The 26,782-nt window shown below is 40.3% G+C and overlaps 2 pseudogenes; both read right to left on the bottom strand.

Annotated features, from left to right (window-relative positions):
- The window catches only part of LOC102402843, a 122,766-nt pseudogene that overhangs the window by 24,002 nt on the left and 71,982 nt on the right, over positions 1-26,782 (bottom strand).
- Positions 18,319-19,183, bottom strand: LOC102402198 (annotated as a pseudogene).

Genomic DNA, 26,782 nt, shown 5'->3' with positions numbered 1-26,782 from the left:
GTTCTACTGGCTTAAACCCCAGCAAAGTAAAGTGGCTTATACTTTACATGTGTTGTATTTATATGCTTTTACATTTGTAAAAATAGGTTTTTTTTAGTATAAAGCAGAAAGGGAAATGGATGCACAGGCTTTAAAAGAAACCAAGCTTCAGGCTGTCTGTGTCCTAAGAAGATAGGGAGAGCCAGGAATTCTGTAAAGGAATCCTTGGAGCATTGCTCGGTGTACCAACAGGAATCTAGAAATTACTGGTTTGCATGAGAACAGGACCCACAGAAACGGATCAGAAGAAACACTGCATCAGTCAAGACAACTATGGGGACACCTTTTGTTCTTTCTACCCAGCAAATAGTTTCCTCTTCTGGTTATAGCACCAGATTTTCTTCTGAAAGACACCTTGTCCTCACTCTCAGTTCTTGGGGTTTGGATGGTCTTGATTCTGCCCTCAGCAATAAAGTCTGCTATGTAGCTGAGTTGTAGCCAATCAGAGTATCTTAGCCAATCAGATTATCTTATCTCCTTGGCCTTGATGATGGACCCCAGGGTTAGGCATGCGACCCCAGGATAGTCAAGTGAAAGACTTTTGTTCAAACTGTTGTAACAGAGAAGTGGCCATGGAGCTCTGAGTCTATAAATCCAGATTTGTCAAAAACCACATTACTGCCATGAGGGAAGAGCTCTATCCAAGGATGGAGTTGAGCTGAGGGGTAGAAAGAGACCTGAACCCAGTGAGTGTCTGTGCCCTGGGATCCATTTGTGCCTGAGAAGCTGAATCTACTCTCGGGCTTTTAAGATACATTAGCCAAAAATATTCTTTTTCGATAAATCATTGTTTCATTCTTTCTTTTTTTGTTTTTGTCACTTAAAACTACAAGAGTCTTAACTAAATAGAAAACAGCTAATAAGAGTCTGTCATATGTGTCATGAATATAATTCTGATGAATCGTTTGCCTAATTCAGGGGAGTTCTAATTCTGTGAGTATGGAATTAAAGTGCTTTAGCTTAGAGTGTGTAGAACCAGACCCAGGGAAGATGAAGTAATGTCTGCTGAACTTGAACTCTGTCTGAAAATGGACAGCTCTGATGCCAGAAGATCCAGAAATTGAAACAGTGTATCCCTGACTATACAGATCTGGATTTGTACGGGCCCAGCAGCAGAGTATTATGGAAGAGCAATGGATTTGATACAGGTTACCAAAAAGATGAATACTGAGGTCTATGTCATGAGCAAAAGTCAGTGAGTTCAAGAGCTGCAGACATAAAAGGAGCAGCAGAGGACATATCAAGAAGAAATACTGGGTAGCTGAAAGAAGACTACAGTTCCAGGAATCACTGCAATATAAATGAAAGAGGAATAATGGTATATCAAAGTCCAAACACGGTTACATTGCTGGTGGCATTCCTGCCAAAGTTCTCTGTGATGCTTTGTGCATATTTTTGGCTTCCAGTTAAAATCTGGTTGTATCTCACGGTAATTTGAAATATTCTTCTTTGGTCCACATGGTACTTCTATGAACTAGTGACTATCTGGGCCAAATATATTTTTGGGAAAGACCAGAAGGCCTAAAACTCTAGCTTTATCAAAAGTATCTTTAGTAGAAATTTCAGTTTGGGGGCAGGATTGGCCCACGAACAAACCCATCCAGTGCCTTCATGGTAGAATTGAGCAGCTTGTCCATTCAGTGGAATGGATTCCCTTCAAGATAATAGCAGCCATACCATGGTCAAGAAGGCATTCAGTAGAGTCAGAGTAGAGAGGTGCAAGAAAGGAGCTCTCACCATCTGTGGCAGGATTCTGCTTACATTTATCTTCCCTTGTCCTTTTGCAAGCACAGATTCCAACTTCTGTAAAGAACAACTGACTACAGGCCCTCCACCACTGGCCTTCCTGCCATCACTCTACCTGTTCTTTGTCAAGCATGATAAGTGCTCATCATCACTCAAAATACTCTGAAAAGGAAACTGGGAAATCTCTTTCGGTTCCTTAAGTGGTATACTATGACCTTTTATTTATTTATTTTATTTTATTTTTAAAATTTTATTTTATTTTTAAACTTTACAATATTGTATTAGTTTTGCCAAACATCGAAATGAATCTGCCACAGGTATACCCGTGCTCCCCATCCTGAACCCTCCTCCCTCCTCCCTCCCCATATCCTCCTTCTGGGTCATCCCAGTGCACCAGCCCCAAGCATCCAGTATCGTGCATCAAACCTGGACTGGCGACTCGTTTCATACATGATATTATACATGTTTCAATGCCATTCTCCCAAATCTCCCCACCCTCTCCCTCTCCCACAGAGTCCAAAAGACTGTTCTATACATCTGTGTCTCTTTTGCTGCCTCATACACAGGGTTATTGTTACCATCTTTCTAAATTCCATATATATGCGTTAGTATACTGTATTGGTGTTTTTCTTTCTGGCTTACTTCACTCTGTATAATAGGCTCCAGTTTCATCCACCTCATTAGAACTGATTCAAATGTATTCTTTTTAATGGCTGAGTAATACTCCATTGTGTATATGTACCACAGCTTTCTTATCCATTCATCTGCTGATGGACATCTAGGTTGCTTCCATGTCCTGGCTATTATAAACAGTGCTGCGATGAACAGTGGGGTACACATGTCTCTTTCCCTTCTGGTTTCCTCAGTGTGCATGCCCAGCAGTGGGATTGCTGGGTCATAAGGCAGTTCTATTTCCAGTTTTTTAAGGAATCTCCACACTGTTCTCCATAGTGGCTGTACTAGTTTGCATTCCCACCAACAGTGTAAGAGGGTTCCCTTTTCTCCACACCCTCTCCAGCATTTATTGCTTGTAGACTTTTGGATAGCAGCCATTCTGACTGGCATGAAATGGTACCTCATAGTGGTTTTGATTTGCATTTCTCTGATAATGAGTGATGTTGAGCATCTTTTCATGTGTTTGTTAGCCATCTGGATGTCTTCTTTGGAGAAATGTCTATTTAGTTCTTTGGCCCATTTTTTGATTGGGTCATTTATTTTTCTGGAGTTGAGCTGTAGGAGTTGCTTGTATATTTTTGAGATTAGTTGTTTGTCAGTTGCTTCATTTGCTATTATTTTCTCCCATTCTGAAGGCTGCCTTTTTACCTTGCTAATAGTTTCCTTTGTTGTGCAGAAGCTTTTAAGTTTAATTAGGTCCCATTTGTTTATTTTTGCTTTTATTTCCAATATTCTGGGAGGTGGGTCATAGAGGATCCTGCTGTGATGTATGTCAGAGAGTGTTTTGCGTATGTTCTCCTCTAGGAGTTTTATAGTTTCTGGTCTTACGTTGAGATCTTTAATCCATTTTGAGTTTATTTTTGTGTATGGTGTTAGAAAGTGTTCTAGTTTCATTGTTTTACAAGTGGTTGACCAGTTTTCCCAGCACCACTTGTTAAAGAGATTGTCTTTTCTCCATTGTATATTCTTGCCTCCTTTGTCAAAGATAAGGTGTCCATATGTGCGTGGATTTATCTCTGGGCTTTCTATTTTGTTCCATTGATCAATACTTCTGTCTTTGAAAGGTCAGCTCAGTTCCTCCGTCTTGCCTGCCTCTGGAGTCCTCAGCCAGGTGTTCTGGCCTCACTGTGTCAAGGTGTGGGTTCATCTGACTCTGTGTGAGCACGACCCAGCAGTGCCTCACCTCAGACCTGCACCATGAGCTCTCCCCTCCTGCTCTGAGGGCCGCTGCAGACTGGGGGGCATGAGGTGCCATGACCAGAACTTGGTGTCCCTGCACACACAACCAGAAGTTCAGACTACTAAATGCTAAGGAGTAAACAGCTGGCCAATGAAAATGTAAGAGCCAATGGATGAATCCACTTCTTTCCAATCCTCTATATAAACGGTCCTGACATGTATTTCATGTGACTTCCTGAAGATGGTCCTGAGGGATCCAGCAATCTCTCGGTATTTGCTACCTGGTGGTGATCAGCTCCGAAATGCACTTTTGCATTAGTTCTGCCTCCTTCCTTGCCTCACTCTGGTGTCTCCTCATTCTTGTTTCACTGGGACTGCATCAGTTCAGTGGCTAAGTCTGTCTGACGTTTCATGACCCCATGGACTGCAAAACTCCAGGCTTCCCTGTCCATCACGAACTCCCGGAATTTGCTCAAAATCATGTCCATCAAGTTGGTGACGGCATCCTGTGTCATCCCCTTCTCCTCTGCATACATTAATAAAATAGCTTATGAGCTTTGCCTAAGACCCTGATTCCTGGGGAACTCAAGGTAAGACAATTAATATGGTTGGGATGGTCCCTGAATGTAGACCCTCAAGATGGAATTACTGGTAGATTGAGATCCACTGCACTGTTGCTCAATGCTTCCAGGCTAATGGCCCCTCATTGCTGTCCAGCTGGTAACTCCAGCACAGAATGAGCATTAAGTATATTCCTACTCCAAGAGGAGATAACTTATACAACAAAACGTTGCAGAAGCTGGTTAATATTTTCTGCTAAGAACCATGGAAATAGGTTCTGGAGTGGATTTTTAAGGGTGCTGGATTGGGGATTTGGAGGGCAGCATATGTCAGGGTAGTTTAGTCACTCAGTCACGTCTGGCTTGTTGCAACCCCATGGACTGCAGCACGCCAGGCTTCCTTGTCCATCACCAACTCCTGGAGTTTACTCAAACTCATGTCCATCAGTCAGTGATGCCTACCAACCATCTCATCCTCTATCATCCCCTTCTCCTCCCACCTTCAATCTCTCCCAGCATAAGGGTCTTTTCCAATGAGCCAGTTCTTCATATCAGGTGGCCAAAGTATTGGAGTTTCAGCTTCTGCATCAGTCCTCCAATGAATATTCAGGACTGATTTCCTTTAGGATGGACTGGTTTCATCTCCTTGCAATCCAAGGGACTCTCAAGAGTCTTTTCCAACACCACAGTTCAAAAGCACTAATTCTTCAGTGCTCAGCTTTCTTTATGGTCTGATTCTCACATCCATATATGACTACTGGAAAAACCATAGCTTTGACTAGACGGACCTTTGTCAACAAAGTAATGTCTCTGCTTTTTAATATGCTGTCTAGTTTGGCCTAAATTTTCTTCTAAGGAGCAAGCATCTTTTAATTTCATGGCTGCAGTCACCATCTGCAGTGATTTTGGAGCCCCCAAAAATAAACTCTCTCACGTTTCCCCATCTATCTGCCATGAAGTTATGGGAACATATGCCATGATCTTAGCTTTTTGAATGTTGAGTTTTAGGCCAGCATTTTCACTCTCCTCTTTTACTTTCATCAAGAGGCTCTTTAGTTCTTCTTCACTTTCTGCCATAAGGGTGGTATCATCTGCATATCTAAGGTCATTGATATTTCTTCCAGCAATCTTGATTCCAGCTTGTGCTTCCTCCAGCCCAGCATTTCATAGGATGCACTCTGCATAGAAGTTAAATAAGTAGGGTGACAATACATAGCCTTGATGGACTCCTTTACCAATTTGGAACTAGTCTGTTGTTCCATGTCCGGTTCTAACTGTTGCTTCTTGACCTGCATACAGATTTCTCAGGGGCAGGTAAAGTGGTCTGGTATATCCTTCTCTTGAAGAATTTTCCATAGTTTGTAGTGATCCACACAGTCAAAGGCTTTGGCATAATCAATAAAACAGAAGTAAATGTTTTCCTGGTATTGTCTTGCTTTTACAATGATCCAACAGATGTTGGCAATTTGATCTCTGGTTCCTCTGCCTTTTCTAAAACCAGCTTGAATATCTGGAAGTTCATGGTTCATGTACAGTTGAAGCCTGGCTTGGAGAATTTTGAGCATCACTTTGCTAGCATGTGAAATGAGTGCAATTGTGCAGTAATTTGAACATTCCTTTACATTGCCTTTCTTTGGGATTGGAAAGAAAACTGACCTTTTCCAATCCTGTGGCCACTGCTGAGTTTTCCAAATTTGCTGGCATATTGAGTGCAGCACTTTCATAGCATCGTCTTTTAGGATTTGAAACAGCTCAGCTGGAATTTCATCACATCTACTAGCTTTGTTCATAGTGATGCTTCCTAAGGCTCACTTGGCTTCTCATTCCAGGATATCTGCCTGTAGGTGAGTGATGACACTATCATGGTTATCTGGGTCATGGAGATCTTTGTTGTATAGTTCTTCTATGTATTCTTGCCACCTCTTCTTAATATCTTCTGCTTCTGTTAGGTCCACACCATGCTTTGTTGTGTTCATCTGAGAGGATAACAGGCAGGAAGGCCAGGGGTCTCCAAACGGAGAGAATAGGCTACAAGTGCCAGACATTCTTTATCTCTCTCTTAAGAGGCAGGAGGAAACAAACTAGTGTTATGTTTTTTCCCCTTCTCTATACAAATTTAAAAAGAGGTTTCTCTTAAAATTCTGTGTTGCCATAAGGACACCTGGTTCCACCTGAACTTTTCTCAAACCTTGAGCCAACCAATGCATTTTTCTTATGGAAATGTTTGTCTTAAGCTATGTTAATATGCTATGTATTTACCCCAGACTCTGTTTTCAAGACAGTTCTGCCTAAAGGCTCAGGCTCAGAACCAACTTGACAAACCAGTACATTATACTCATACATTGTTCTCCTAATCTAAATTAATGAAACTATATATTTGTATGGGAATCTGCCTTTCTTCAAGATTCAGGTCAATCATTTTATGGCCAGGGATGGCTCACCTGGTGCCAAGGTTATCTCAAAATGCATCTTGTGGGTGAGGGGCCTGGTGCTATTCTCTGAGTTTTGAGACATTTCCTTTCTTTAATTCACAGACTGCTAGTAGCTGTATAACATCCAGCTAAAGACAAGCAGGGGAACACTCTTTCTGCCCTCTTCTGATGTCTATGTCAGAAGCTTTCTCTATCTCACTTATACTTTAATAAAACTTTATTACACGAAAGCTCTGAGTGATCAAGCCTCCTCACTGGCCCCGTATTGAATTCCTCTCCTCTGGAGGCCAAGAATCCCAGCATCTTTCATGGCTCAGCAACAACCTTTCACATCTTTGCATGAAACGCTCCCTTGGTATTTCTAATTTTCTTGAAGAGATCTCTAGTCTTTCCCATTCTATTGTTTTCCTCTATTTCTTTGCATTGATCACTGAGAAAGGCTTTCTTATCTCTCCTTTTTATTCTTTGGAACTCTGCATTCAAATGGGTATATCTTTCCTTTTCTCCTTTGCCTTTAGCTTCTCTTCTTTTCTCAGCTATTAGTAAGGCCTCCTCTGACAACCATTTTGCCTTTTTGCATTTCTTTCTCTTGGGGATGGTCTTGTTCCCTGCCTCCTGTACAATGTCACAAACCTCTGTCCATAGTTCTTAAGGCACTCTATCAGATCTAATCCCTTGAATCTATTTGTCACTTTCACCGTATACTTGTAAGGAATTTGATTTAGGTCACACCTGAATGGTCTAGTGGTTTTCCCTACTTTCTTCAATTTAAGTCTAAATTTTGCAATAAGGAGTTCATGATCTGAGCCACAGTCAGCTCCTGGTCTTGTTTTTGCTGACTGTATAGAGCTTCTCCATCTTTGGCTGCAAAGAATATAATCAATTTGATTTTGGTATTGCCCATCTGGTTATGTCCATGTGTAGAGTCTTCTCTTGTATTGTTGAAAGAGGGTATTTGTTATGACCAGTGTGTTTTCTTGGCAAAACTCTGTTAGCCTTTGCCCTGCTTCATTTTGTACTCCAAAGCCAAATTTGCCTGTTACTCCAGGTATCGCTTGACTTTCTACTTCTGCATTACAGTCCCCTATGATAAAAAGGACATCTTTTTGGGGTGTTAGTTCTAGAAGGTCTTGTAGGTCTTATTGACAAGGCACTCCCAGGATTCAACATTCTAGTAGATACCATTATTAAGTCTCCTGGGATGTCATTGAGAAGAACTGTCAACATGATGGCCTGTAGTTAATGAGATGGAGATTCCAGAATCTCTGCAGCATAATTTTTTGAATTTATTTTTTAATTGGAGGAAAACTGCTTTATAATGTATTCATTGTAGCATAGTATTGAAGAAGAGGTCTAAAGGCTCAGAGAGGTGGAAAAGCTAGATGGATTTACTGTGGAAGACCTAAGAATGTTCCACCTAACTTTTCTCAGGCAAAGTCCAGGAAACTCTCATTTCATAAAGATAATACAAAACAAACCAGGAGAGAGCAGAGGCATTTTTGAGACATTTAAGGTAGCCATTCTTAGGACATAAAGGACAGTGACACGGCATGTGGCCATTAAACCGTGGTCTTAATCAGCACCACCTAGATAGAATTTCAGAATGTAAGAATCAAGAAAGCAGTAATTAACCATCATAGGCAAGAATGACATAATTACTGTGTTGGACAGCAAGACTAGAGTGACAGTCAGGGAACCCTGATCCAGAGACATCTGTGCTGGTTGCTAAGAGATCCTAGTGTTATCAGAGAGGTGAAATAGATGCAGAATCACTAGGACAGTACCCAAACTCTAATAACAACAACATAAAATTTGTTATCTTATGAGTAGGATGATGTCAATTGTCACAATGGAGATTTGATCCCTCATCCAGTTTCCAGATCTGGTTTCTGGATCCAGTGACCACTGGCCCATGACTGAAGTGGAAACTCGGTCGCCTGAGGGAGGAATCTGGAGTGCCATCACAGGAACATATAGGAAACAATTCCCAAATCTTCTCTGTGGAAAAGCAACTGTGTTGGAGAAAGGAGAATATCTAGATTTGTTTGAGGAATGTGAGGTAAGAAGTCACATTGATATGAGAAATTTTAGAATATCTCTGGTTAGTAACTGCTTATGAAGGTAGCAGAGGAAGGTCTGACCAAGTCTACTGCACATGGTGTCCAATGAGTTCATCCCTACCCTGTGGTAATTATCTCAGTGCCTGAATGTACAACTGGGAGAGAAATACTCAGCACCTGGTAAAGCCCTCACACTGGCCTGTAAAGAAAGGGCTATGACAGTAGTATAAGGAGAGGACCCATCCCTAAACTGAAACTCCCTGTTCCCCAGGTAGATAGCACTGATATCTTTAATTTATAAATATGGGAACTTGCCTGGTGGTCCAGTGGCAAAGACTGCGCTCCCAATGCAGGGGGGCCAGGTTCAATCCCTGGTCAGGGAACTAGATCCCACATGCTGCAACTAAAGACTTCACATGCTGCAACTAAGACCCGACACACCAAATAAATAGACACATAAATATAAAAATTTTTATAAATATATTGCATCTAAGAGAAGTTAGATTAACTTGGTTAAGTGTTTACAGTTAGAAATGGACAGAACCAAGAATCAAATGCAGTTGAATCTGGCTCCAGAGTCTGATTTATCTATTAATAGTTTTAACTACTGCCTACTTGCCTGTGTCCATGGACAGAGGAGCCTGGCAGGCTGCAGTCCACAGGGTCGCCAAGATTCAGATGACTGAGGGATTCAGCATGCGCGGATACACTTGCCCACACTTGTATATTCTATAACTGCAATAAATACAACAAGGTAAACAAGCGCCATCTCAAACTTCTTGAGAATATCTGGTTACTCCTCTTAATTGTTCCTATATATATTTTTTTCCTCACATATTTATTTACAAGAATCCATTAAAATTTGTATTTAAAGACCTTGGGTTGCACCGACTGAACCAATTATTTTCAGTAATGTCAGTAGTACCTATCATATAAAGAAGTTTTACAGATGAGAATAATGATTGTTCATGACTGAGCCTTACTCTGAAGAGATATTTTTCAGTCTTAATTAATAAGGGCAAAAAAATCTTAGTCAAGTGAGAAAAGAAAATTATTAATTTTGTAGGTGACTGCTACTAACATCAGAATGTAGTAATCTTGTCTATTTACAGAAAACACCATGACTCTTTATTTAAAAACAGTAAAGTTATATGCATACTGCATATTTAAATTAAAATGAATTTAGAGTTAAATGCATATTTGAAAGAAGGTTAAGTGAAAAAAGTAAAATACAAAAGAAGAAGGAAGTGAATACCAAAGTTAGGGTGGGGAAGCCTTTTTTCAAATAAAGGAAAAGAAAGAAATTGTAAAAGAAAATATTGGGAGATTTACATACATAAACGTTTCTAACTTCTTTTGTGATAAAAACCACCACAAAGAATATTACAAAGTGAAGTGAAAAGTCTGAAGAAAATACAACAAAGTCTTAATATCCAAAGTACTGAAGAACTCGTCACCTGTGGTTTGTTGTTCACTTGAGCACTAGAGAAGCAAAGCATCTTCCAGAACTAGGCCCTCAAGGTCATACACCTGACTGGTCATAGAGCTGAGTCTAGAATCCAGGCTCAACTAAAAAAAAAAACAAAAGTCTTAATATCCTTAATATATAAGGAATTCTTATAAATAATGCATTTGTCTTCTAGTTAGCCAAAATGTACTGAACAATTATGATGAGCTACGTCAATTTTCATTTCAATCCCAAAAAACGGCAATGCTGAAGAATGTTCAAACTACCCTATAGTTGCACTCATTTTTCATGTTAGTAAGGCTATGCTCAAAATCCTTCAAGCTAGGCTTCAGTAGTACGTGAACGGAGAACTTACAAGCTGGGTTTAGAAAAGGCAGAGGAACCAGACATCAAATTGGCAACATTTGTTGGATGGTAGAGAAAGCAAAGGAATTCCAGAAAAGTACCTACTTCTGCCTCATTGACTATGCAAAAGCCTATGACTGTGTGTATCAAAACAAATTGTGGGAAACTCTTAAACAGCTGGGGCTACCAGACCACCTTACCTGAGAAACCTGTATGCAGGACAAGAAGCAACAATTAGAACCAGACATGGAACAACCAGCTGGTTCAAAATTGGGAAAGAAGTACAACAGGCTGTATAAACATTGCTGGACATCCAAGGTCTAAGGTTCTGGGGAGAAGTCTGGCCTGGAGTTCTAATTATGAGACTTGTCAACATAAAGACAGTATTTACTGCCAAGAGCCTAAATGAGATCATTAAGAAAGTGAGCACAGAGAGAAAACAGAAGACATTTAAGAACTAACCTGGAGTCAATCTAACAAGGAAGATTTGAGTCAGGAGGAAGAGTCAGCAAAGGAGACTTGGTGCCAATAAAGAAGGAGGGAAATCGGGCTTAGGATCCAGAAGTGAAGAATCAAAGGTGTCGAGTGTTGTTGATATTAAGTCAGTTGAGGACTGATGATGAATTGTATCTGGTGATCTTATTTACTTAGTCTGTTAATTATTCCTCAATCTCTCAGCTCACTCCCGTAGAACAAACACAGACTCACTGCTTACACCCACCTCCTTCTCTCAGCCAGCATTTCCACTTTCTTTGCCTCTTCTAATGGAAACTGAAAATCATGCAAGCTTTCACTACCTGTTCCTTGGATCCACGCAAGAAAGGACCCGCACACTAGCAATCTAAAGCAGAAACTTCCTTATACAGGGAGGGGAAGTAGAAGCAGAGTGAAGGCTATGAATTTTGATAACTATATATTAAAAAACTGTGTGTGTCTGTTGACTGAAAATAAAACCACTCAAATGTACTAGCTATCAAAGAAATACAGATTAAAAATAAATTGGCCACCATTTTTTTGCAAATCAAATTGGCATTTAACAAAACATAGCCCGTATGGGCAAGACTCAGCAGACATTCTCATATACCACTGGTGGAAGTGTTAATTGGTGAAACTTCTCTACATGGCAATTTGGCAACATATAAGAATAATTTTTTTAAAGTTCATTCTTCACATCTTTTGGTCCAGTGATTCTTCTTTTAGCTATTTATTGTAAGGTAATAATCAGAATGCACAAGATTTCTATAATAGGATAGTCACTTCATTGCTGCTTCCTATAGAATTTAGGATATAGAAGCCTATAAAATTCTATATTCTTGTGGAATATAGGAACAATACCTTAGTGGTGTTTCCTAATAGAAGGAATAGAATTAAAATGGCAGTAGTAGTGGTTTAGTCGCTAAGTCATGTTCATCTCTTTTGCGATGCCATGGATTGTAGCCTGCAAGTCTCCTCTGTCCATTGGATTTCCCAGGCAAAAATACTGGAATGGGTAGCCATTTCCTTTTCCAGGGGAGCTTCCTGACCCAGGGATCAAACCCAGGTCTCCTGCATTGCAAGTGGATTCTTCACCAACTGAGCCCTAGGAAGCTCACAGGGTTAAAGGAGTAATTAAATAATTTAATATCTGACACTGGAGCTTAAGTCAATAAATTATGAGACAGCCACAAAAGAAATAACCTGTAGCAACATAAAAGAGATGAGAATATGTCAATAAGGCACTGATCAAGTTTTTAAAAGTGCTATAAAGTGTATTTATGGTATTCTAATTTTATAAAGAAAAAGAAAAATGAGAATGACATCAACTAAAATCTTAGTGGTAATTATTTCCATACATGCTTGAGATTATAGGAGTTTCTACTTATTCAGAAATATTTTCTGGGGGCCTACCATGTGACAGAATTCCAGCTCTTTCAGTGCTTATGTTCTATGCAGAGGGATACAGACAATAAACAATAATAAACAAATGAATGATGTATCTTTTAGGAAGTTGCAAGCACTGTGGGGGAGAACAATGAGCAGGCCAGGTGTGATTGGGAGTGGTGTGGCTGCCGCTTTAAATACAGTGGTCAGGGCAGGTCCTATTGAGAAAGTGGCATTTAACAAAGACATGTGGTGAAGGAATTAGCCATGTGACTTCAGAGGGAAAAGTATCCCAGAGGAGGGTCAGCACATGCGAGGCCATAAGAAGGGAGTGAGTTGGGTATGCCTAAGGATGGGAAGGGAAGCCTGGGTGGCTGGAGCACAGTGGATACAACAGTCGGGAGTGAGGAACCAGATTAGGTAGCACCTACTGGAAGGCTGTGAGGATGTTGGGATAGACAGGTGAAGAGCTGCTACAATAACGGAGATGAGAGATGGCACGGGTGGGATCAAGAGGAATCAGTGCACATAGGGGGACTGGTCAGAGTCTCCCTTGGACAGCATGGCACAGGGGTTGTTGGCACACCCCCTCTTGGCACAGCTGAGACTCCTTGGTTAAATTTACAGTCAGCCCTCTGCATCTGTGGTTTCATAGCTGCGGATTCATATGTAGAACTACAGAATGTATTTATTGAAAACCACATATAAGTGGACACGCACAGTTCAAACATGACTTCTTCAAAGGTCAAATGTTTTAAAAAGTAAAACCAACATAATTTACTGATGGTTTAGGCATAGAGGACAAAGAAATAAGGCCTTCAAGATTTTGGACCTGAATCATTAGGAAGATAAAGTTGTCAGCAATTGAGGTGGGGAGACTGTGGGTAGAGCAGGTGTGGGCATGAGTGGGTAAGGTCAGGAGTTACATTTTGCACATGATGAGATATCCAAGAGGCACTTGCTGTGGAAAAGTACCGGGTTCACAGGACAAGTCTGAGTTGGGGAGATACACGGGGAAACCATGAGCATAGAGATGGTATGTGAACTGTAAGAATCATCAAGGGAATTCTGTGGACAGAGAAGATGTCTAAAGACTGCATGCTGGGGCAATCCCAACATTAAGAGGTTGAGGAAACAAGTAATGACCTGAGAAAGACTGGCTGAGAAAGGGAGCACAGAAGCAGAAGAAAAAAATCAAAAGAATGGGGGGCAAGGGTGCTCTGCTGATGACCTAGAGAGCTGGGATGCAGTGGTGGGAAAGAGGCTCCATAAGGAGGGGATATATGCATTTTTAGGGCTGACCACAGTGTTGTACAGCAGAGACCAACACAACATTGTAAAGCAATTATCCTCCAATTAAAAATAAATTAAAAAAAGAATGCGGGGCAAATATGTGTCTCAAATGCTGCTCAAATGCTGGTAGTTACATAAGTTGAGAAGCGATAAATGACCACAGGATTTAGCAATGTGGAGGTCAGGGCACTGGCCACCTTGGAAAAAATGTTATAGGTAGAACGTTTGGAGAGAAATCAAAGTGGGGGCCAAGGGATGTGACTAGAGACCAGGGAACACAGACAGCTCTTCTGAAGGAACTTCACTGCAATAAGATCAGTGGTGGCTGACGGGGAAGTGAGGTATAAAAAAAAACCTGTTTTTTCCTGATGGAATGAATAGCAGAATGTTTGCAGGTTTGATGGGGAGACAGCCATGATTGTTAATACTGTCCAGATATTAATAAGTAACATGGCAGAAGATGGTATGGTTGGGAGGTCACATAAGAAGTGCCTGGACAATTAACCTCCCCTATAAGTCTGGAATACTCTGTCACCTGAAACTCCTATCTCTCCAACCTTTGCATTTAAAATAGAAATATTTCGGGTCTACATGACCCTAAGTAGGGTCTACCCAATTATGCTACCCCTAACCACACACATACTCATACACTAAGAGGCCATTCATCCCCATTGGAAAGTCTGGCTTGTAGTTTCAAAATTACAGATTAAGCAGACTCCATAGTAAGAAAGCCAATTTTGTGAGAAAAAACTGGGGATAAAGAAAAATCATAACTCTCTGATTTCACTCCTCACAGAACTCTACATAACCCAGGAAAACAAAGCATCTCCTATTTGCTTCTCCTGCACCAGAAGATGGCATTACCAAGAGAAAGTCCTGGAAATCAACTTTGGATATCTCTACTGGACAGCTCTGCATACTTCAGCCAGAACTCAAAGGTTGTATTTTAGCATGCATCCTAATCCACGTGTCGGCACACACCTGTGCTCCTTCCTACACACACCTATCATTTGCACTCATATGGTGTCTGTTCTGTTTCTCCCTCCCATGGGTCCAACACCATCATTCTCCTCTTCTCCTTCTAAAAACCAATCTCAAGAAAGAAAGGCAGAAGGAGGACTTCCCTGTGGTCCAGTGGTTGGGAATCTGCCTGCCGATGCAGGAGACATGGGTTTGATCCCTGGACCAGGAAAACCCTACATTCCACAGAGCAACTAAACCCTTGCATCAGAACTCCTGAGCCTGCTCTAGAGACCATCCACTGCAATAAGAGAAAGCGTGCGCACAGCAACAGACACAGTGCAGCCAAAAATAAATACGTAAAAAAAAAGGCAGAAGGAATAGTGACTTAAGATGGTCAAACTGTCAGGGGTTTTATGTTAGCTTTCATTTTACAAATGGAGAAATCAAGTGTGGAGGGTGACATGAATTGCCCCAAAGTCACCAGCTAATTAGTAGGGAAGCTCCAAATTTTTTTGATCAACTCCTTTACACCAAGGTATATAGATTGTACTATTATATATATATATATATATTGTACAATATATATATTGTACAAAGGCATGTACTTGCAGAAGCCATAGTTTTGGGCCAAAGGAATGGATGGAGGAAGTGGAAAGAGGAAATGGTAGGCAGGGGAGGATGATATTAACTTTAGCATTTAGTTCAGTCGTTCAGTCGTGTCTGACTCTTTGCGAACCCATGAATTGCAGCACGCCAGGCCTCCCTGTCCATCACCAACTCCCGGAGTTCACTCAAACTCACGCCCATCAAGTTGGTGATGCTATCCAGCCATCTCATCCTCTGTTGTCCCCTTCTCCTCCTGCCCCCAATTCCTCCCAGCATCAGAGTCTTTTCCAATGAGTCAACTCTTGTGGCCAAAGTACTGGAGTTTCAGCTTTAGCATCATTCCTTCCAAAGAACACCCAGGACTAATCACCTTTAGAATGGACTGGTTGGATCTCCTTGCAGTCCAAGGGACTCTCAAGAGTCTTCTTCAGCACCACAGTTCAAAAGCATCAATTCTTCGGTGCTCAGCTTTCTTTACAGTCCAATTCTTAGGGCAGTATTTTGTCTATTTTGGGGGCTTCTCTCATGGCTCAGATGGTAAAAAATCTGCCTACAATGAAGGTGACCCAGATTCAATCCCTGGGTTAGCAAGATTCCCTGGAGAAGGGAATGGCTACCTACTCCAGCATTCTTGCCTGGAGAAGTCCAAGGACAAAGAAGCCTGGTGGACTACAGTCCATGGGGTCTCAAAGAGTCAGACATGACTAAGCAACTAACACTTTCACTTCTATTTCAGTAATTCTCAACAAGGGGTGATTTTGCCTTCCAAGGGGATGTTTGGCAACATCTGGAGACATTTTTGGTTGGCACACTAGTGGGAAGGTGCCTTTGGCATCCAGTAATACATGCCAAGAAAGCTGCTAAACTTCTTACAGTGCCCAGGTCAGTCCCTGCCCCCAATTTATGACCCACTGTGCCAACAGTGTAGTTTACTCTGAAAGGAGTTTACTCTGAAAAGGAGGAGAAGAGAGAAAAGAACATTACCAAAAGTTGGCTCTGGAGAGGTGTTCCATGTACAGCTGCTCATCAGAAAAGGGGGCCAAGTGGATGTCACTGAACGTTGGAAACATCATTCCTATTGAGTAAAAGACAACAGGCTCAAAGTTGACTCCTACTGCCTTCTGATTGAAGATGCTCACTTGCCATGCAACCGGTTCCATTCTTTCATTCTGTCTCAGTTATCATGCAACAGGTGAATGTGTAAAGCTGCCTCAAAGCAGTGATAAGAAAACTAGGCAATAACCCTGTGTACGAGACAGCAAAAGAGACACTGATGTATAGAACAATCTTATGGACTCTGTGGGAGAGGGAGAGGGTGGGAAGATTTGGGAGAATGGCATTGAAACATGTAAAATATCATGTATGAAACGAGTTGCCAGTCCAGGTTCGATGCACGATACTGGATGCTTGGGGCTGGTGCACTGGGACGACCCAGAGGGATGGAATGGGGAGGGAGGAGGGAGGAGGGTTCAGGATGGGGAACACATGTAAACCTGTGGCGGATTCATTTTGATATTTGGCAAATCTAATACAGTTATGTAAAGTTTAAAAATAAAATAAAATTAAAAAAAAAAAAAAAGCAAAAAAAAAAATAAATAAAAATAAAAATAAAAACACTGCTATTAAATAAAAAAATAAAAAAAAAAAAAAAAAAGAAAACTAGGCAGCAGATTTGGAGAGGATATAAGAGAGTCTCATAGCAAGTCACAAAGCTATGCTGTAATGAAAGCTTAGAGTCTCAGGTGAGGCCTTTAAGCTGGCTGACTGGCCTTTTCAGCTATTGGCTTTTTCCTTTCTCCATGCCTGGGGCTTAGAAATCTGGGCATTTCCTTCCTTCATTTATTTATTTACTCTTTTCATTTGTGTTTATTTAAACACAGTTCTCAAAACATTTGCATGAAACTGGACCTCCTTTGGTAAGCAAAGGGGACCTGAATATAATATTTTAAAAATGAACAAAGTCTTCAGATCATCCACAACACAGGTATGGTGCTCCCTTCTTTTTTCTCAAACTCTGAAGCACCCAGTTCTTCCATATAGTGTTAAAGCTAGAAGATCAAGAGCACATGTGTGGTGGAACGTATTCATCACTTGCTGATAACTAGTTGAAAGACCATTATCCCCTTGTAACAGCTTTAAGAAATAGCTTTCTGAAGGCATACATGGTGTAACTCATTCCCTGCTGTATATAATACAGATTACACAAAGGCTGACAGATTCACATTTGTATAAGCATTAAGCATTTGCTGTACTGAAAGATCTTTAGTTTTAATACTAGCAGTATAGAGTTAAAAAGCATAATTTTTATCACTTAATTGCAGGTATAAAAAGTATGGTATGTTTCGTGGACTGTAGGAAAACGTGCCTTTCTGTCTTGAATTTGCTACTGACGATCTAATCTGAACAGTTCTGCTAAGCATTGATATGTTAGAAAGAAATGTAAAAATCAAACTGTACTGTTGCTTTTTGCCACTGGTAGCATTTTACACCGGAGAAGGCAATGGCGCTCCACTCCAGTACTCTTGCCTGGAAAATCCCATGGACGGAGGAGCCTGGTGGGCTGCAGTCCATGGGGTCGCTAGGAGTCGGACACGACTGGGCGACTGCACTTTTACTTGTCACTTTCATGCACTGGAGAAGGAAACGGCAACACACTCCAGTGTTCTTGCCTGGAGAATCCCAGGGACAGAGGAGCCTGGTGGGCTGCCGTCTCTGGGGTCGCACAGAGTCGGACACGACTGAAGCGACTTAGCAGCAGCAGCAGCATTTTACACACAGGTTTTGATCTTCAGAATACCCTGAAATCAGGAAGAAAACCATTTACATGAAGTTCTATACAACGGAAACTTCTCAGCAGTCAAAATTTTAGACTGTAAAATAATACACGCAAAACATACTTTTCTGAAAACACTTAACCTTGAACAAAGCACTGAACTACACAAATGCAGAATGAAAACAGCATTTCAACTCCACCAAAAGTAGTCATCGTAAAAGGTGTAAGTCACCTAACTTCACTAGGCACTGTTCTCTTTTTAAACAGGAGATAATAAAAAATACTGTCCACAAACAATATCCCAACTCTAGGGCAGATTTCAGGAAGTCTTCATCTTCATGCTTTGGCAGTGACAAGGTGAGTATGATTAAGATTTGGAACATGATCTGTACCATCCACGACTGTAAGAGGGAGGTGGTGACCATCTTCTCTATATCTGATCCCTGTCTTGAGCAGCTCTCCATCCTCCTTCTCCTTTATATCATATGCTTTAATAGTCCCGACCATCACAGCCTCAATCATATCCTCTGTCATAAGTAAACTCAATGGTGTGAGCTGCCACAGGTAGGTCTCCCCATGTACATTCCTGGTTGAGGTATGTGCTCTTTTTGTTATAGAGAGATCAACTCTAATACTATGTCCATCAAGCTCAATTCCACTGGCATACCCTTTTGCTTCCTTGGCATCATTGACATTTTCCAAGTATACAAAGGAAAATCCTCTTGAATGTCTATATTGCTGGTCATATACAATAGACACACATCAGCAACTGGGCCATATTTAGAGAACACTTCTCTTAGATCTCTTTCTGTAGTGTACAAGCTCAACCCAAATACTCCAAAACAACAGTTCAGATCAAGATTTGCCTGATTCCCAACATGACGCCTATGAGTTCACATGGGAGAATGACTGTGGAAATGCCATCTTCCATAATCTCTACTGTAAGGTCTGCTATGGAACCTACTATGGGAGCGGGAGTGAGATCGCGACCTTGTATAATGCCTTCAAGAACTTCTTTCGGATTTACACTTAGATTCAGATCTGGACCTATACTTAGATTCAGATCTGGACTTGGACTTTGATCTGAAATGCCTGGCATCTTCCTTGGAGTGAGACCTTGCAGGGGTACGCCTTGCAGATTTCCCAGATCCATGGGCACCTTCACTTTGGAAGCAGAATGGCATTCCCACCTGCTGTAGCTCTGCTTGCCACTGCTGCTCAATACTTCTACTGCTGTTGCCACTCAATGTGCTTCAGTCGAAGCTGCCAGCCTCTCGTGCCTTCTATACAGGGGCTCAGACTCAGCCTTGCATCTTCTACCGTGCACCAGTCCCCGAGCCGCTCTGAGCTGCCTCAGAGTTCAGACTCTCCATTTATTTTTTTATTTTCTGTAAAAACAACTTCGCCATAAACAAATCATTTCATTCATAGTATTTTCAGAGGTGATCAGAGAAAAATAATCTACAGTCAATCCTCCTATCACATTATTGTTAGTATTTTCATTCTCAACCTTTGTTGATGTAAAACCTTACTATCTTTTTAAGTGCTATTAGAATCTATGCTTATGTGCTGGCTCACCATCCTCCATGCCAGGAAGCCACACTTGCATTTTGTTCCTTACATTTGCAATTAAAAGGGGAAAAGGCATTTACTTTAGCAGAAAACAAACACCTAGGCTAGCATGCCTGAAGTTGGGCCTTTCTGGGCAGGCACACGTGGTGATCAGCATTATAGCTCTCATCATCTAAAAAACTATAAATCCTGTAATTATCATCATCGTTCTAATAATAGTATCTAAAATTTCTTGGTTATGTCAACCCTGTCTTGAACCTTTCCATGGGCTTTCCGTGTATTAATTCATTTAATTCTTATAATAATATAAAGCAGGTACTATTATTATATTCATTTTATAAATGAGAAAACTAAGAAACAGGGAAATTTAAATGATTCAGCCATAATCACAGAGCTATTAAGTAGAAGGAAAAAAACTCAGGGGAGAATTCCCTCCTATAGTCAATGGTCTCATACTTTAGCTACGTTCCCTTTGATGTCTCTTAAAATTGAACAAATCATTTCATTCATAGTATTTTCAGAGGTGATCAGAGAAAAACCATGGGTATAACATCATTCACATTTCTCTATCTAAATCTCAAGCACTGTTGTCAAAACAGTAATGACTGCTGGTAGTTTTTCAAATTTCAAGGATATTAAACAACTTTGGAAAAGTCAAATGTATCATTATCTGTGTAAACTTATCAAGTTTCAGAGCTCTGAGCCCAAGTCTAACAGGAATTTCAAAGATATCAGATGAAATGGAGGAGAGGAACTCATCAAAGGTAAAATACAAGAAAAATTCCAAGAGAAGAAGAAAATGAGTCTTCTCATTTAACATACCCATTACATGTCCTAGAGAAGGAAATGGCAACCCACTCCAGTATGTTTGCCTGGGAAATCCCATGGACATAGGAGCCTGGCAGGTTACAGTCCATGGGGTCACAAAAGAGTTGGACAGGGCTTAGCAACTAAACAAATAACAACTACATGTACAGCATGGCAATTTAAAATGTTTCACCCTAAGAGAATGAAAGAAAAAATACTAAAAGCATCAAGATGGAAAAAGTATGCCATTTTAAAAGTTCAGAAGTCAGAATGGCATTGGACTTCTCAATAGTAACATAGGAAACCAGATACTAAAAAAAGATGCCTTAAAAATACTGAGTAAAAGTAGTTTTCAAGTTAAAATTCTCTATCTAACAAAACAATAATGCAAGGACTCAACAAAGTAACTCTCAAGCATCCTTTCCCCAGAAGCTATTGGAAAATATTCTTTGCTGAAAGGAATGCTGTAAATCAAAAAAGAGAAGACAAAAAATGATGACCAAAAGTCAAAGCAGAGTAGCCATACAATAGGACTAGAGAGCCACCAGTTCGTGTGGTAAAGGAGGACGGAGAATTACAGGAGAATTCCACAAAATAAATACTGACAGGCAATCTGTCAGACCTGTTAAAGCATGGAAAAAATCAGTCATGAGTATACAGAAAACTAATAAAAAAACAAGGCAATTAACTCTAGGAAGAACAAAAGATTTCATGAAAAAGATACATAATCGTATGTAACCTGGTGGGCTACCGTCCATGGGGTCACAGAGAGTCGGACACAACTGAACACACACACACACAGAGGATGCACCTACTGTATCACCTGACTCAGCACTGAACAGTATTTACATTGGCATAATGATGTAAACACTGATTACTGATTTAAAGCAAGTAATAATCTAGGTCTATACTGCCTTATATTTTTTAAAAAAATCTAAAATCCAAAAAGCTCTGCAAAGCAACAGATTTTTGTTAGGTTTGCAACATTATATGATGGCAAGACCTGACCTGAATTGACCTGAGTTTATAGTCTTTACTTATCCCTCCTGAGAAGCCTGTATGCAAGACAAGAAGCAACAGCAAAAATGGGACATGCAACAGTGCTGCCGCTGCTGCTAAGTCACATCAGTCGTGTCCGACTCTGTGCAACCCCATAGACGGCAGCCCACCAGGCTCCCGTCCCTGGGATTCTCCAGGCAAGAATACTGGACTGGTTCAAAATTGGGAAAGGAATACGTCAAGGCTGTATATTGTCACTGTGCTTATTTAACTTTTAAGCAGAGTACTTCATGGGACATGTCAGGCTGGATGAATCACAAGCTGGAATCAAGATTGTCAGGAGAAATATCAATAACCTCAGAAATACAGTTGATAACCACTTTAATGGCAGAAAGCAAAGAGGAACTAAAGAGCCTCTTGATGAAGGTGAAAGAGTGGAGTGAAAAAGCTGGCTTAAAACTCAACACAGAAAAAACTAAGATCATGGCATCCAGTCCCATCACTGCATGGCAAATAGATGGGGACAACAACAGAAACAGTGACAGATTTTATTTTCTTGGGCTCAAAAATCACTATGGACGGTGACTGCAGCCATGAAATTAAAAGACACCTGCTCCTTAGAAGAAAAGCTATGACAAATCTAAACAGCACATTAAAAAGCAGAGACATCACTTTGCTGACAAAGGTCCGTATACTTAAAGCTATGGTTTTCCAGTAGTCATGTACAGATGTGAGAGTTGGGCCATAAAGAAGGCTAAGCACCAAAGAATTGATGATTTCAAACTGTGGTTCTAGAAAAGACTCGAGAGTCCCCTGGACAATAAGATCAAACCAGTCAATCCCAAAGGAAATCAACTCTGAATATTCATTGGAAGGACTAACGCTGAAACTCCAATACTTTGGCCACCTGATGTGAAGAGCCGATTCACCTGAAAGGACCCTGATGATGGGAAAGACTGAAGGCAAGAGGAAAAGGGGGTGACAAGAGAATGAGATGGTGAGATGGCATCACTGACTCAATGGACGTGAGTCTGAGCAAACTCCAGGAGATAGTGAAGGGCAGGGAGGTCTGGCGTGCTGCAGTTCATGAGGCTGCAATGTGATGGACACAACTGAGCGACTGAACAATAACAACAATCCATACCAATGTGGACTTGGTATCCATATCCATGTTTTGTTGCAGAAATATTACATGTTTCATTATGGAGTGTTGCCTCAGATCCCACTGGAGGAGTGAAGTATAACACATGTGTGATTCTACAGCCTTTCCAAAGTCCTCCAGATTCTGAATTCTGAAACGTACCTGGCCCCATCAAAGGTCTGGATAAGGGACTGAGGACCTGTATAAATACGTCAAGAGGATGGAGTAGGGGTGTCTCAACAAGAGAAGGAGTTGCTATATAGGAGAGCTAACTTCTCAAACAGAGGGTGACAAGAAAAGCAACATGATAATTTTACATAGAAATATGTAGTTAAATAATAGAAGCAATAAAAAAGAGAGCTGAAAAGGAAAAAGCCTTCAGGGAGCAGTCTTGCGATTGGAAGAGGCATGGCAGAGGGTTACTATTTTTCACTGTCTTTTTATTATTATGTGATGTTGTAAACTATATCTTATTTTGATAGAAAATAAAAATAATTTGGAAAAAAATCAATCATCCTTTCCCCCAGGAATGCACAGGGTAGAAGGCTGATAAAATCAGTATTCATTTCTACTTGTCTACTTAAAGATACATCACCCAATATAAAATTTCATATATGTTCCTAATATCTGGGGGAAAACGATGCCCAGATATTAAGTCCAAATATTCAGCTTAGGGGGCAGCTCATCAGATGCATATTAATTAACTTTGTTTAAAATCTCATCATACGAAGACACCTAACTATTTGAGAAAAACCCAGAAAAAGTATAAAAATTCTTTCTGGAGGCACTGAGGAGGAAATCCAAACAGCTTTGTTCCTTTGCTTTCATCTCCCAGAGTTCAATTTTATCACATGACCACAAGGCTTCCAAGATCCTCCTTGGCTGTTTTATAATGGAAATGCTAATGAAGTTCTTAACATTAGGTATACTTTACCTAAGCTTATTTATTTTTGCATGCATTTTTTAAAAAAAAAGCCTATTGGTAAATCCCTAATTTTTGAAACCTGTAGGAAATTTTAGACAAACGTCAACCTTTACTTATATGCATATATACCAGGTAATCTGGTGAGTACATGTTATATTTTATTCGTTATTTTGTCTTCATTGGGAACTAGCAGCAAGCCACAACGATGGTAATTTCAGGTAAGTATAACAGGTAAGGAAGGAGCTGCCATTCCCACTAGAGATACAACTGCTAAAACTGGCCAGTTATTTTTCTAACTCTCATTTGAAAAAATATGTGTTATTGGAACACGTCCCCTCTCTGGTGAAGAGTGGAAAGTTAGTGTGTGTGCAAGGAGTTGTGAGTGTGGGTTTCAGGGTCAGACAGATCTAGCGTCAAATCCAGGCTCTGTGACTTTTTAGAGTTCTGTCCTTGCCAAGCTGCTTTCCCTCATGGTGCTTCAGTGTTCTAAGTGGGGATTGTAATACTGTCTCCTACTAAGCCAGGTCTCAATCTTGGCACTATTGACATTTTGGGCTGAATAACTCTTTGATGTGTGGGGGTGATATCCTGCACATCAGAAGATATTTAGCAAGTCCCTGGCCTCCCCCATAGGTGCTGGCAGCATCTCCTTTGCCAGTTATGACATCTCAAACTGTCTTCAGACATAACCAAACGTCTCCTGGGAAAGGAGTATAAAATCACCGCGAATCTCTGCAGTAAACCTCCAAATAAACTGAAAGCTTTCATTACTCAAACTTTGTCAGGTTTTCATAAAATAATTTATACAAAGTCTGCTTAGCACACACAGATATTCGGTCAGCTGAACTTTATCTTATCTCAATTACATGTAGCTATCATAGGGAAAGAAACACAGCAGGAAGAGAATATGTTAGAAAGAAACGAACCCCAGACACTTTCCCACACTACAGAAGGTCAACACTTGAAAGGGCTTTAGAGATTACTTTTAATACTACAGATGAGGAAGCCAAAGTCAAAAGATCAAGTGTCAGGCCAAGTTAGCTAAGAAAGAAAGTGATTGCATCAGGACAAAAACACAAAACTTGGAACTGGTCTTCTACACCATTCTGAACACCACGGCCATCAGGGTCTTTTGGGGACTAGCTCAATTATTATGGGAGAATAAGATGAGGAAGTCAAATACCTGGTTTAACAGAAATATTCTTTCCTCCTTTCTGTAAAGGATTGAATATAGGGGAAGGAAGATGGCAAATCTTACAGAAAAGTTAGCCTACTTTCAAAACCAGGAACTAGCCAGCTCACCATTTGTTTTCAGCCACTTTTTGGAATGAAGGTAACTTTCCAGCATCCTTTCATTGAACAGCATGTATCCCATTGGTTCTGAAATGATCACATCTACAGCCTCAGGAAGTGAGATTTCTTCAATTTTCCCTGGCAAAACAATGATCTTGTCTGAAAGGTTGTTACTTTCCACTAGCATCTGAAACAGATAAAACATACCAGTACTGTTACAAAGAATCTTATGAAAAGTAAGTTTTGTAGATTAGGGGTTGGCTGGGTGATATGGATGAGATGGAAGTGATTTCTTTGCTTCTATAATATTATACAGATATTTTTCTTACTGCACAAACATTTCATGTTTACTGTAAATTAGAAGATACAGATATGAAACAAATAAAAACATCTATAATCAATGCCACATACAAATAATAACTATTAATAGCTTTATATATATCCTTCTAGACTCTATACAAACATACCCTTATATACACATACATACTGTATGTGTGGTCTGTATGTGTGTGTGAAAGTCAAAGTTGCTCAGTCGTGTCTGACTCTTTGCAACCCCATGGACTATACAGCCCATGGAATTCTCCAGGCCAGAATACTGGAAAGGGTAGCCGTTCCTTTCTCAAGAGGATCTTCCCAACCCAGAGATGAACCCAGTTCTCCTGCATTGCAGATGGATTCTTTATCATCTGAGCCACGAGGGAAGCCCATGTGTGTGTATATATGCACATGTACTTTGAGAGGATTATTAATAGTTTCAGTCTATTTCCTATTGTTCTACTGGCATTAAGGATGCCCAAGAGTTCTGTACAACAATCTTGTGTAACATAATAATCCTGATCCTTATTAAATCATCCTTTGATCTTTTGATTCCAAAGATAAATAATACCATGCTCATTAGCTTTTTTGTTAAAAGCACATTTTACAGTTATGTATTCATTTTTCTTTGATGTCCTCTGTATTGTATTTAATAATTTTGAACTCTCTTAAAAGAAGGACCTTGAAGAGAAATATGGTTATGTATTTCTAACATATTTCTTCTAAATGTCAAATACAATAAGGTGATTATATTATTACATTTACATCTTTCTACTGCCTGAAAAAATATTTCCTAATAAACATCTTATATGCACCATCACAAATATATACAGCATATTGCTTTTCAAGCTGTGCTTTCCTGAGATTCTTACGTCTTTGCTCATTGTATTTATACATATTCAGAGACCCTCCATGTTGTATTTTTGCAACTTGACCCTTTCCTCATCCAAAATGTAATATACCAAGCATCTGTCATGATTCAGTTGCATTTTCTCAACTTCTGATCACTTCTTCCCAAGATTAGGATATCTTTCACTTTGAACTCAATCTTCTAGGATGCTGCTCAGTAACATTACACCACAAGCTTGTTGAATGTCTTTTCTACCTACATTTTCTTTAAAAGAAATGAAGTACTCTCTGATCTAAGGGAAAACAATGAAAACTGTTTGAACATGCCATCCACTGTCAACATCTATGCCCGCACAAGGACTCGTGGAATTCCATTCTATTATTGTTCTACACATGCTTGTCAAGTTTAGGGGGTCTGTGGACACAAGCCCTAAAGGGTAAGGCTTTAGGTGGCTTGATTTTCTGAGTACATTCTTTTCTCAGGAGAACCCCTCTGAATGGCTGTAAGCATGGCTCCACGTGGATGACTGTGCCCAGCTTCAGGTTTTCTCTCTCACCTGAGCACTGGGCCATTACCTGGACATTTCCACCAACCTGCTAGGTTATCTCCTCAGTCTCAACAAGTAAAGAGCCAATCTCAAAACTCCTTCTTGAAAACTAGCCATTTATCTAAGTTCCTTTAAAATCTTCATATGATTTTGTATTTCTTGATTCTTTTTTTGGTTACCAATGCCATAATGCTCAATATCCCAGAGGCACACATACTTGCTTCCCGTGGACAATTAGTTACTATTTCCTCTTACTTCTGCTTTTCAGATATGTCTCATTTCCACCTTCTTCTTTCTGCCTGCATCAACTTGTCCTGTTCCTAATAACTTCAAA

The sequence above is a fragment of the Bubalus bubalis genome, chromosome 3, assembly GCF_019923935.1.
Source record: "Bubalus bubalis isolate 160015118507 breed Murrah chromosome 3, NDDB_SH_1, whole genome shotgun sequence".
Classification (NCBI taxonomy): domain Eukaryota; kingdom Metazoa; phylum Chordata; class Mammalia; order Artiodactyla; family Bovidae; genus Bubalus; species Bubalus bubalis.
This window is presented reverse-complemented; position numbering and strand designations above follow the sequence as displayed.